This window comes from Gadus macrocephalus, chromosome 7, assembly GCF_031168955.1.
Source record: "Gadus macrocephalus chromosome 7, ASM3116895v1".
In the NCBI taxonomy this organism is placed as follows: domain Eukaryota; kingdom Metazoa; phylum Chordata; class Actinopteri; order Gadiformes; family Gadidae; genus Gadus; species Gadus macrocephalus.
The window spans coordinates 5,843,815-5,857,878 of record NC_082388.1 but is presented as its reverse complement, the minus strand read 5'-3'; the positions used below and the strand labels follow the sequence as shown (position 1 = coordinate 5,857,878).

The following is a 14,064-nucleotide window of genomic DNA, read 5'->3' as shown; positions in this document are numbered from 1 at the left end:
AACTGTGCGGCCTCCCTCCGATCCACTCCTCTCCTTCATTTCCTTTCTTTCTTTGCCGTACTTGCCTCTAAGGTATTTCCATTTGTCACGGCAATCCTCCCCTACAGTGAATAAAAGTAAACAACAGGCTAGGATTAAGCCCTACCCAGACTTAGCAGCTACTAACGCTTGCGTTGTCCGTATCAACAGCCCTCAGCTGTGCCCTCAGCTGTGCGAAAGCAGCGTCCCTAGCAACCGGACATCTTTGACATCGAGCCGATAAAATCTTCCTTATAACTATAAAACTAAAGATCAGACACAATCACTGACTAAAGATTATGCAAGTAAAAAGTATATTTCTCGCTAGAAGTTTTATTAGAAACACGTTTCGGTGATAACTGGATAGTTTGGTTAGGTGAGCAGATAAACATTAAAATGAATACTTACACTTATGTCCCAAAATCCCACCGATCGTCCTCGGTTCTGTGGGGCACACAAGCTAGCTCTCAGGGGCTCTGATGAATCGGCAACTTCACTCCAGCGGGTTGTGTTTTTGGACCTCGTTGACCAGTTCCCTTTTTTAGATAGCCAGTTAGCCGATCACCTGTCAAACGCACATGTTGCCAAGTACATGTCTAAGACTAGCCAAAACAAGTTGCTTGATTGTATGTTAGCTGTGTATGAACAGAAACTGGATGAGGAAGTATCACAGGCACCATTTGTTGCTGTGCAAGACGACAAAATGACAGATGTGTCATGTGTCAGCCAGTGTGTGATTGTGCTCTGGTACTGTGGACATTTTGTGGCGAGGTTTCTCTGTTTCTTCCCGTTGGAGAACAGAACTGCGGCAAATTTTTCTTGGTTGGAGTACTCTGTGGCAAGAGATGCAGGTTTCGGTTTTTCATGCAGAATGTTTGGGAAAAATGTGAAACATGACAATTTTGTTAGCACTGGTTTGACTAATTGGAAGAAAGCTCTAGATCTCTTTAGAGAGCATGAGAAAACCCCAGCCCATAAAGCAAGCATGGTGTCATGGCACAGTTTGAAATCAAGTGGCTCCCATGGGAGTGTGGTTGACCAGTTACATTCAGCAAATGAGGCTGAAATCAGAAATAGGCGAGAATACTTGCGGCGGATTGTGGCCACCACACAATTGCTAATAAAGCAAAACATTCCATTCCGGGGCCATGATGAGGGGACATCTAGTAGCAATAAGGGGAATTTTCTGGAGTGCTTTGAATATTTAAAGGAGTTTGATCCTTTCCTCCAGTCATATTCAGCCCCATCCCACAGCACCTATTTATCACCTTCATCGCAAAATGAAATAATTGAGTGCTATGCGAAGGAGATAACAGCAAGTATTGTCAAGGAGTTAAGACATTCTGGAATGTTTTCGATTATGGCAGATGAAGCCAGAGATGGCAACACCGAGCACTTGGCTATATGTGTCCGCTACGTAACTGAGGGTAGAGTAAAGGAGTGTTTGCTGGCCATGAGGGAATTGAGAAAATTTGATGCAGAGAGCATAACTGCAGCCATTGAAGAACAGCTAGTTCATGGTGGCATTACAGATGTGAAGTGTGTTGCACAGGCCTATGATGGGGCGGCAGTTATGAGTGGTGCTGTTTGAGGTGTTCAAGCAATATTCAGGGACAAGCACCCAGAGGCCATTTATGTGCACTGCTATGCGCATCAATTAAACTTGGTGCTCTGCCACACCTGTCATGCAGTGCCAGAAGCCAGTGATTTATTTGACACATTGCAGTCAATACTCATTTTTCGGCAATTCACTGGTAAACCATCACAAATTCAGAGATGTTCAAAATAGGTTGGGATTGCAACCATCTGAACTTGTGCAGCTGTCAAAGACCCGCTGGTTGTGCCAGTTGCGTTCTGTAAATGCAGTTCTGGAGAACTACCCTGCTGTTCTAGAATGCCTTTCTGGCATAAAGGCTGCCAATGCAGTGGGGCTACACGTTAAACTCCATGCATTCTCCACTGTGTATAAGCTCATTGTGTTTAAGACTTTGCTGTCTGTGACTGAGAATCTGCACAAATATCTCCAGAGTGAAACAGTGGACCTGGCAAAGGCTGTAGAATATAATGGAGCTGTTTGTGTAACTCTTAAACAGATGCGCACAGATGAGGATGCTGCTAAGCTGTATGATACAGTAAAGACGTTCTGTGCAGCAAATGAGATTCCAGAACCATGTACCAGAAAAGCAAGGCAGAAGCAGAAACGCTTGGATGATTATATAGTGGAATCTAGATGTGGTGCAGTGAGTGACCTGGGTGATTCAGAATGTTTAAAAAGAAACCTGTATCTACTAGGGATGGGCACGAGTAGCAAATTCCAAACTCGAGTGATCAAATGAATTCCTCGAGGATCAATCGACTACTCGTTTAAAACTAATCTATTTTTAGAATGCAATGCATCTGCAGCAGGAATTGGCCTCATGATGAACGGCAATATTACCAACCAAACATGTATTCTCAATATAAACAGACAAGAGTTATCAGAGTATTCATTTTTTATTTTGGCAAACGTTCAAAACAAATTGTTCCTTGGAAAAATAAGTATGCGTCTCACAATTTAAATCACGTCGAACAAATGCCTGTAACGTTTAAAAAAAAAAAAACGAAACAAGTAGGCTAACCATTGCAAATAATTTAAAGCTGCAAATCAAACGGCAGCAAATGAACTAAAAAAACGGCCGGGATTACAGCAGCGTCTTGCGGCGGTGAAAATAATCGACACACTTGGTTGCTGCGGGTCTGCTTTCCCGAACTCACCGTTGTGAGTGTTTCAGGAGCCGCATAGTACCGTATCGGTCCGGAAAAGTCGGGTCGTCTTATATTCGGGTTCTAGTATTCAGAGCGCAGCTTCTCTTCTTCGCCTCTCCCTTTAAATGTCAATACACATTCGCGGCCACAGGTGGTGCAAGAAATTTGTTCCGGGAAGAAGTATTCCAGCGTCCTTAACAACCAGACCGTTACCGGTGTTTAAAGACAGGCTGACCATTTAGAGACAAGTGGCTCAAAAGTGGGTCAGGTCAATCAACAACAGCGGAGGAGCTATGATGCCAATTTTAAAATAATGGTCGTCAATAAGGCAAAGTCAATTAACAACTGCCAAGCTGCCAAGAAGTTCGGGGTCACGGAGTGTAACGTAAGAAGATGGTGAGCACCAAAACAACGTCTCGAAGATGCCAACAGTCAGCGCAAATCCTACCGTGGTCGTTTCAGTGAGGTTGACCGGAGAGTTTTTGAATACGTCAGAGAAAACGCGCTTTGGGAGGAGCCGGTGGAAGTGGAACAGCTGGGGAGCGATGACAGCGAGAGCAAACCCAGCGGGGCAGAGGACGTGTGTGAGAGATAGAGACATCGGAGGAGAAGTTTGGCGAATTTTAGTTAAGTTTAGTATTAATATGTGTTTTAATATGTTTTAATATGTGGCCTGTATTTTCTCTGTTATTTAAAAATGTTCACAATGTTGCTTGATTATTGCTTGATATTAATTTTGAATCATTGTTAAGTGTGTGTTTTTCCTCTGCTGTCTTGTGTGCTGTTCCAGGTACCACCCTCCCAATCGGACTGGTCAGACACACCTGCAGCCCCTCAGCAATCAGGTGGATTCCTATAAAGCTGCAGGGATGAAAGCAGACGGGGCCAGATAGGCGAACAGAGTTGGGGTCGCTGTCGGTCGCGAGTCAGAGCTACGTGGTGCTCTTCGTCGTGGCATTGCTCCCTCAGTGGAGGGATAGTGTTATTGTTTGTTTCCGTCTGAACATAGGACTCATTTATGGTCAATAAATGGTAGATTGGTTTAAATCCTGCTACTCTCTTCCGTTCTTTAAACACCCGGTTTAATATTAATTGTTGCCCCCCCTCTTCCCCATGGACACCACAGGAGGGGTCGTAAACAATCATACTGTACATATTTTGCCTTGAAAGTGCCGTGATAACAAGTGTTTAATTCACTGTTTTTAATATTGTCATTTTAAAATGAAGTTCTTTGTTCTGCAAATCTGGTCTGCAAATCTTTTTTTCTGAATGTTTGTGTTGAAAAACGGGGGGTCGTCTTATAATCAGGGTCGTCTTATATTCTGACCAATACGGTACTTCTAGTACTCTGGTAGCTCCATTTCGCTTGGCATATTTGACATTTCACCTTATGATCTCCTATTTCTGTAAAGTACTTCAATACTTCGCTGCGCTTTGCTCTAACCGCTATCTCTTAACTTTTTGAATTCTGGCGTTGTGCACACACGGCATGGCACGCGGCGCACAGAAATTGGATACATTTGCTTCAGAAAACTTGTCTGTGTATATGCAAACTCGAGTTTGCCTGTCCACCAACCTAGTTCATTGGTAACGAGGAGTACTTGAGTATTCGATTCCTCACGCCCATCCCTAGTATCTACCATGCCTTGACAGGATGGTGAGTGAAATTGAGCAGCGATTTTCAACAGTCAAGTTCTTGGAGGTGTTCAGGCTTGTAATCCCCAGTCAGATTTATTTTTCTTTCAAGAGCACCTCCATGGTCTGGCAAATCATTAGTGTTGACCTAAAACCTGAGGAAGTTTTAGTGGCCAAAAACTTCATTAACACAAAAAAGGAAATTATGGATATACAGGGTGTTTTTAACATACTGGATCCAACAATGTTCCCAACACTGACAGATAATTCAGATTGCACTCACAATTCCTGTAACCAGTTGTAGTTGTGAGCGATCTTTCAGTGTGTTGAGAAGGCTCCACACCTGGCTTAGGTCAACAATGGGGCAAAGAAGGCTTCACCAACTTTCTCTTTTGTCCATTAAAAGGGAGCAACTATGCAAAGTTAGTCAAAGCCAAGTTATTGACCGCTTTGCCACCATGAAGGCGCAGCGATACAGCTTAATAGTCAAAAAATAATCATTTAAAACGGCTCTATGCAGTAGTATATGGCCTTATTTAGTTTAAGAGCTTTGATGGTTCTATAACATTTTCCAGGTTGATTGGTGGCAACGAGCCCCCTCACCTTAAGTCAGAAATTCTATTAGTTATAAACCTTGTTTCTTGCCTTTTTTAGTCCATGTCGTTCTGGCAAAATTATGCTGTTTCCACACAGCTTCTAAATAAATATAGATGTGTAGACTTCTCCTGATAAAGAGGTGAAGGTCATAAAGAGACTTTTTGTTTGTCAGTTACCTTATTTGTAAATCTTTGAGATGTGTATGTTTAAATAAATATCATTGTACGGTACTCATGAATCTATCTTTGAATCTTTACCTTAACCAGTGCTTTAATATAGCTCACAGTATGACGGTGACAATGATTTTGAAGCTCGTACATACCCTTCTGTATCCATCTATTTCATATTGTGCACACGTAAAAACATAAAAAAAAAAAAAAGTGTTGGCAGTTGGGGGCCAGTGCCCCAGTAAAACTCTAGGTCTAGCAACGCCCCTGGCCCTAGCGATGCTGTCTATTGAGCGGGACCTCATCCAAAACTCACCGGACTTCAATGACAAAAAACAGTGCAGTTGGCAGTCGTTACAGTGCGAACACGTTTTGTGTGTGTGTGTGTGTGTGTGTGTGTGTGTGTGTGTGTGTGTGTGTGTGTGTGTGTGTGTGTGTGTGTGTGTGTGTGTGTGTGTGTGTGTGTGTGTGTGTGTGTGTGTGTGTGTGTGTGTGAGAGAAACTTTTGCCATCAGAACATGTTTGTAGCCTACTTATCTAATTGTTTATAGAGCATTATTAATTGCTGTAACTTGGTGCTGTATCTCTGGACTGTACCTCAGATGTGAATTTGGAAAATCACTTTGTTTCTCCATTGCCTGCTGTCTCCCTGCATTCTATTTGTTGTGATTCGAGGCCTGATATTGAATTTATTCGGGACATGATGCTTGCTTCATGTTTGTGATAAAAACAGTGCAGTTGGCAGTCGTTAAAGTGCGAACACATCTAATGTAGTCTCTCTCTCTGTCTCTCTGTACCCCACCCCCCCCTTCCCATGAGGATGGGACACTGGGTTACAGCGGCCCTCACAACCCCCCCACCGCCCCTTCCCGTGAGGATGGACACTGGGTTTCAGCAGCCCTCACAACCCCCCCCCTTCCCGTGAGGATGGGACACTGGGTTACAGCGGCCCTCACAACCCCCCCCTTCCCGTGAGGATGGACACTGGGTTACAGCGGCCCTCACAACCCCCCCCCCCCTTCCCGTGAGGATGGGACACTGGGTTACAGCGGCCCTCACAACCCCCCCCTTCCCGTGAGGATGGACACTGGGTTACAGCGGCCCTCACAACCCCCCCCCCCCTTCCCGTGAGGATGGGACACTGGGTTACAGCGGCCCTCACAACCCCCCCACCCACCCTAACCGTGAGGATGGACACTTGGTTACAGCGGCCCTCACAACCCCACACCACCACCCCACCACTTTCAAGTGTATATTGTATATAGTTCTCTGCAAACCTATGGTGGCATCATGCCTTCAGTGTGTCTTGAACAACCTAGTCTGGCTGAACGGAAGTGGATAGCGTCTATTGCCTAGCGTCGGATTTGGCCGAGACTCCTCCCCTTCCGGTTGCTCCCCCTCAAACTCGGAAACTAGGCAGTATGGCGAGTTTTGAAGAGGACTTTGACGGCGCTGTAAAGTTGGCACGTTTGGCTCTTTCCGTCGAAAATTGCAAAGAACTGCAAAAGATTTTCTTACAGCATTTGCTGAGGAAGAAAGATGTTCTATTTTGCATGGACACCGCTGCTGCTTCCCAGGCTTAGCCCCGCCCTAGACGATTGTGATTGGTTTAAAGAAATGAAAACAGGTCCGCCCAGTTTCCCCACGGATAGACGGCTCAAGGTAGCGTGGCTCCAGACCATTCTACTTGCTGTAGTTTGGTCTGGCTTTGCGAGACTATGAACAACCAGACATAAAAGGTTGCACATATTATATTGATATTTTATCGTATTAGTCAAAATGCATACTTGACTGTAGATAGATTTATGAGTGAAGTTACCAAAACAATAGATTGGCCGTAACTCATCCATTTTAGAATCACATTCTCTCTCGTGTATAATTCCCAATTATTATTGATGTATTTGCATGTATTGCTTTTAATTTTGCTGAATTCTACAAGGCAAATAAATTAAGTTAAAACTTAGTTCCCCGGCTCCATTCGTCTTTGTAAGGAAATATTCTCTTGTCTTTATTATTTTGTCAGAATGCACCAGAATGCTTAGTTTGTATGTGAAAATCACAAAAACATCTTCGGGGCAAGGATGCTCCCTGACCCCCCTACTGTCTGTTGGACAACCAAATATTAGGTTTTTCAAAATGTGGATTAAGAATCTTTTTTTTTTTTTTTACTCGGATATACAACATTGTAAAGTCACAGATTTCTGACTTAAGATAGAATGAACTTTACAGTAGAAAATGAGGACTTGAAAAATGTGAAGCACACTGCTGATCATTAAAGTGAACATGAAGAAGCTAAATGTTCAGTCAAGCTAGAAAATATATTTTGTACACTCAAAAACCAGAACTTACCACAGGGGAAAAGGGCTCTATTCAACACATAAGTTGTTGGGGGCAATGGCTGGAAGAATCCCGAAGTACTGCCATCTTTGTTGTGGAGGGGGTGTCTGCTATGCATGCTGACATCACATTCGGCACAGAAGAAGGGGCGTGGACGGCAATCACGGCAATGGACAACAGCGGAATTGCTCGAACACTGTTGGCACATGTGGGCTTCCACATTTTCTAGTGCAACTGCAGTGTTTACCAGCTGTGGTCTTGCTGCCCTCCAGCTTTCTGAAAAGCTGTTTTTCTTGTGCTCCAGTTGGATGAGGCCAGATGAGGTCTTGGGGTTGGTGCTTCCATCTCATCTCCTGTGGCAATAGACTGACGCCGCCTTGAGTGTGGTATTCGGATTACGTTGCCATCTCTGTCCCTAGGGTGACCACCTGCTAATAAGCCCAAGGGGGGACAAGGGGTATGTTTCGGGGGGACAATGGGGGACACTGCCTGGCGCGGCGGTGCCCCGACCTCACGGGCAGAGTCACTGATAGTGGTTTACCCATTTCTAGCACATACCACCTTACATGGTATATTAATAATGCCCTATTCCCCTAAACATGTGTAATTACTGATGTATGCTCATGAATAGGCCAACCAATGTGTATTTTTTTCTAAATAAAGATTTATAACACTTTGAACATTCAATGAATTGACACACAGATGCACTTCCACTCATGATTTACTTTAGCTATTTAATTAGGGGGCCAAGCCCGAAGGGTTGGAACCCTATTGTTTTTGTAAGGTTTATTATACTTACCCCCCTAAAAGTGGGACCACAGCCCAAACCGTAAATGGTGCAGACACGCCAATTGCATGACTAGATCCAGGTCTGTCCGGACTACGCAGACGACAAAATCCAGACATTCGGGTCACTAGGTGGCGCTATACCAAGGAAAACTTGTTTGGGGCTATAACTCCCACACCGAACCTCCCACAGTCAAAAACGCACAGATTCACTGGAGTCTGCTGCATCTTTTGGCATAGGCCACGCCCATGAGCGTCTATAAAGTTCTAGAAAAAAATCAGAAAATCGAAAAACCGCTAAACTGCCTTTTCGCTACTCCTCCCACATTTCTTGCCCAATTGACACCAAACTTTGCACACGACATCTTCAGACTTACACAAAAGAAATTCGTACACTTTTTTGATCCGACCATCGACGACGAAACGGTAGCCTTTTCAATATTTGTTGCTTAGCTACGTTTTACGTGGAAAATCAAAAATCCGAAAAAAAACTAAATTAGACATCGGATCGAGTCCAAATTTTAGACGCATGTTGGTGCCACCCTTAATTGCGTTCAATAAATAAGTCGGAAAATTTCGCCATAAGGGGGCGCAATAAACGAGGAAATTTTATATCTTCTAATTGGCCAAAGGAATGTTCTTCAAACTCAAGGGAAACCATCGAGAAGCAAACCCGAGTCTATGGCCGTTTCTCAATTTGCGTACTTGTGCGTGCTCGTGTGCTCGTGGACTCGTGAAACGTCATCAGTCGTTGCCCGAGCACTGTTCCAATTCGAAGTACGCATCAAGCGAGTACTGTCGTAAAACCCGGAAGTGTTCTTGATGAGTGCTCGATCTCGCCGTTTCACCTAGCACGCATCGGGGGTGGCTCGTGTGTACTTGCAACCGCTATAAATCCCAGGATGCATTTCGCACTCGCAGCAGTACGATGGCGGACAATATGGAGAAGACGCACAACTGTAAGCTATAATCTATAAGCTATTAATTGTAAGCTATTATATTATTATATTGTTTCACGAATATCGGTATTTATTATTTTTAACGTTTTTATTAGGCTATCATTGAATTGTCCAACCTGTCAAATCCTACTTGTTTATCTCTGACGTTTTCACTTTTTCGGAGCGGGACAGCTAACTCCTCTGCTACGGGATGGGAGTGAGTATTGATTGATTTTGAGTGCTTTTATTTCTTGGGGACGGTTCAAGTCGGGTTTCAGTAGTCTTAATTTATTATGAATAATATGTTACATGTTATTAAATTGGCAGTGTGAATGTGCTTTAGGGACTTCATTCCCACTTCTGGCCTGGATATTTCCACCAAACAGGCCATGAAGAAGTGGAACAATCTGAAGCTCAAGTACAAAGTAAGTATATAATACAAAGCCTGTTTATATGCTTTGTATTATATACTGATTATATTATATATACTGAGCATTCCAGCGGTTCCTTCATATGGAAATTAACCTACACACAATACCATTTCAGTGGCCCTTTAAATAGAGTAAGTGTAATTAAGTATATTACATGAGAATAATTAGTTTGACAGTGCAGTAATATATATCCTGTTTTCAGTCGCCCACCCTCAGGGACCCACCCACAGGGACCCACCCACAGGCAGAGGGGGAGAGTCCGGTACAGCTACTGCCGCCACCTGGCAGTGGTATGGTGCCATGGATGCTGCACTCCAGGGACATCACTCCATCTGTCCGCCCCTGGTTGTTGCATCCAACATGACTGCCACTACAGGTGGGGTAGCAAGCACACCGGCTTCTACCTCTTCTGCTGAGGAGGCCGGGGGAAGCAGCAGCAGAAAGAGACCCAGGGACAGCGTCCCTGGGTCTCCCAGAGCTTTTGAGGGAGAAAGGGACGAGGAGAGAGAGAGAGAGAGAGATAGGCAGTGGTGAGAGAGGCGGAGAGGGAGATGAGGACATTCTTCAAGTCCTCATTTTCTACTGTAAAGTTCATTCTATCTTAAGTCAGAAATCTGTGACTTTACAATGTTGTATATCCGAGTAAAAAAAAAAAAAAAGATTCTTAATCCACATTTTGAAAAACCTAATATTTGGTTGTCCAACAGACAGTAGGGGGGTCAGGGAGCATCCTTGCCCCGAAGATGTTTTTGTGATTTTCACATACAAACTAAGCATTCTGGTGCATTCTGACAAAATAATAAAGACAAGAGAATATTTCCTTACAAAGACGAATGGAGCCGGGGAACTAAGTTTTAACTTAATTTATTTGCCTTGTAGAATTCAGCAAAATTAAAAGCAATACATGCAAATACATCAATAATAATTGGGAATTATACACGAGAGAGAATGTGATTCTAAAATGGATGAGTTACGGCCAATCTATTGTTTTGGTAACTTCACTCATAAATCTATCTACAGTCAAGTATGCATTTTGACTAATACGATAAAATATCAATATAATATGTGCAACCTTTTATGTCTGGTTGTTCATAGTCTCGCAAAGCCAGACCAAACTACAGCAAGTAGAATGGTCTGGAGCCACGCTACCTTGAGCCGTCTATCCGTGGGGAAACTGGGCGGACCTGTTTTCATTTCTTTAAACCAAAAAAGAAAAATTAATCTCCAAGATGTAAATAAATATTATTCTAAATTCATCTGCTCATTCTTGGAAGCAAAAGTGTATTTACATTTCACATGTATAGTGGCAAATTCAGAGTTACACAAGGACTTCAGGAGGCAAGAGTTTGAAGAAGAAAATCACTGCTTTATTAAGCATAAAAAACTGAGGCGATATCTGCTGAAAAAAAAATATATGTACATTTATTGACAAAGCTAGGAATATATATACAAAAAAAACATAGGGGGGGGTGTGTGTGTGTCTAGAGGTAATCATGTTCTTGCAGGCAAACATCCAGTCCTGCAGGAGCAGAAACATGGGCAGCAATCCTCGCTGTCATCTGCCTCCACGGTGTCACCTGGGCCCTCCTCCTCCTCCAAGATATCCCCTGCTGCCATGCAAATGTTGTGCAGGATTCAGCAGGCACCTACCACCTTGGGGGCAAACAGAGACCGGATCTCCAGATACCGCAGGAAGATGGCCCGCCAGCGGGTTTTGAGGATCCCAAATGACCTCTCCACAATGTTACGCCCTCTAGCGTGGTGCCTGTTGTATCTGGCTTCAACCTGACCTGGTAATCAAAAATCACATGGATGTATCAGTGTCACCAAACTAACAATTTGTTTCTGTGCATGTGTGACAGAAGAGAAGGTGCTTACCGGCTACAGGGTGTCGGTATGGCGTCATGATGGCCACAGGACGCTGCAGGCATGGGTACCCTCCATCACCCAGCAAGAAGTACCCAGCTGGTGGGTACAGAGCCTGCCTATAAAAGGGAGAACGCCGGAGCACGAGGGCATCATGCACTGACCCCGGGGTCCCGATGTACACGTCAATAAATTGACCGTTTCCATCACAGATGCCCTGCAGGATGATGGAAGTGAAGAGCTTCCGGTTAAAATAGCTCTTCTTCTGCTCTGCAGGTGGCAAAACTTTTATGTGGCATCCATCAATGGCCCCAGCAGCACATCTGAAGGCCTCGTGACCTGCCAGGCGAGCAAAGCCAGCCCCCACCGCCTCCATCTCCTCTGCCTTGGGGAAATGAATCACCCTGTGGAGGATGGCCATCATCTCCTCCACCACGCCATGGACCGTCCTGCAAACTGGACAGGGGCATCCCGAAGGCATCTGCCGTTACCCTGTACGATGCTCCACAGGCCAGCCAGTACACTGCCACCAGCACCTCCACCTCATGGCTCCATCCATGGACTTTTTGCCGGGGCAGCAAGGCAAGCAGCCGGTTGAAGCTCTCCCTGGAGAGCCTGAAGGCTGGCTTCAGGTCCCCTCCAGAGAAAAACATGGCTAGGATGGGCACAGTGATGTTCAGCTGTGTACAGCTGTGAGTTGCTTTGGTCCTGGTACCAAACAAAGAAAATAAATATATTTTTATATGCCAATGGTTAGGTTCATATATTTTTAGATTTATTGCTTATTTGTGTATTTTAATGTACAATAAATTGCAATTATGTATTTAATATATTGTCTGCTGTATACCAGAATTATTATTATTTTTAAAATTGTATTTGTTTGATCAGTAAAAAGGTAAGGGTAAATTCACTAAAGGAATCTTTCCTAGGGCTAGTTATTTTTTAATACATTTCAGCCTGTTTTATATGTTGTGTGTAGCTTTAAGGGCTTACACTTTCTACCCTGTGGTAAAAATGGCAAATTTACCCATTACAGTCAAGTATATATATCAATATCAACCGATAAAGCGAAAGGTTAAAAACAAGTCATATCAATAAAACACATACGTGAGACAGACAACTGAGGATGGCTCGTCTCCTTAGCATCCCCCGCCGCATTCTGGCTCTCCGCTCAACGATGATCCTCCTCAGTTGGGCAGCCTCCTCTTCTGCCTGCAGATAGAGGAAACCCATCGCAACGGCAATCCCTCTCAGATCCATCCTGTAATTTAAAACAATAGCAATAGCTTACTCTTAACTTAAGCTGTTACTCTAAGCAAAGAAAATTTAATTTAAAAATTTAAAAAATTCAAGATTATTGATAGGCTAGCATGGATTTGGGTGGTTCAGGTGATCTTCATGTATTGGTGCGCTGTTGCATGTGGGTGGTTTTGGACATTGTTATAATCGCAGCCATTGTTTCTTCTGTCGCCGTTGGGGCCTGTAATTCATGAACCCAAGAATCGTCCCTCCTTCATGGGAGGGACTCAGCTCACATCATGGGAGCCTCCTTCAGGCGTTCAATCGTCGTCGTGTCAGCAACAGGAAACCTGTAAACAACTTTCTCAAAGAAAATCAACAGTACCATTATCAATGCAGTGATACAGAAATAACGGGTTGCACTCGCAACCAAGCAACACTACACAATAACAAACATAGCCTGGTATGGTTATGCTGCTATCCATTTGGATTTACGAAGTCGCAAATCTCCCAGCTTTCTTGCGGCATTTCACTGAGGCACGCCCCCTTTTGGTCGTAGTATCTCGTTGCTTTCAAAGTAGAGCGAGCAGAGCTGTACAACTCGCAAAGAAGATGGCTGCGCCCATAGTTAATGGGGGATGAGATGTATTTTCTTTCAATTTGTACCACGTTGGTGGTTTTAAGGTCGTTTTTAAAACCTCTTACACACTTGATTTCATTGCTGCTTTAATCCGGTCAACAATGTATGCATTGCACGGTCTTGCTTTGCGTGCAATTCAATGTAAATTTTTGTTTTGAAGCTGGTTTGCTAAAGAGGCTATGTTGCTAATGAAGACTAGCCTGCTACTACTCCCCCTCGTGGCTCGACAGAAACACAAATGGCAAACTGGAAGGCTGGAGCAAGGGAAATACGTCACGTTCTCGCTGAAGCTCGTCGTTCGTACCAGCGTACCATCCAAATGGATAGCAGCATTATTTAAAAAATTGTTATTCAAGTAAATCCGGGATATTGATTATCAGACATGGGGGACTCGAGTCACATGACTTGACTCGAGTCAGACTCGAGTCGCAAATTTGAGGACTTGAGACTTGCTTGACTAACACTGATAAAAGACTCGACTTGACTTTGACTTGGCCTTCATGACTTGAGACTTGACTTAGACTTGAGACAGATGACTCGAAATGACTTTTTTAAAGTTAGATTAAATGTTGGATATGGGATTTGCGATACGCCAGCCGATTTTAAAAATACACAACTCAAATGGTCCTACCCCCTCTCCTTCAACGCTGACTCTTTCTCCACCC

General features: G+C 43.9%; 1 long non-coding RNA gene across 1 annotated transcript; it reads left to right on the top strand.

Annotated features, from left to right (window-relative positions):
• Positions 1-11,209: 11,209 nt before the first annotated feature.
• On the top strand, positions 11,210-12,343 carry LOC132461281 (uncharacterized). The gene is made up of 2 exons (XR_009526593.1): positions 11,210-11,622; positions 11,797-12,343. It is a non-coding gene; the product is annotated as an uncharacterized LOC132461281 (long non-coding RNA).
• Positions 12,344-14,064: the final 1,721 nt, after the last annotated feature.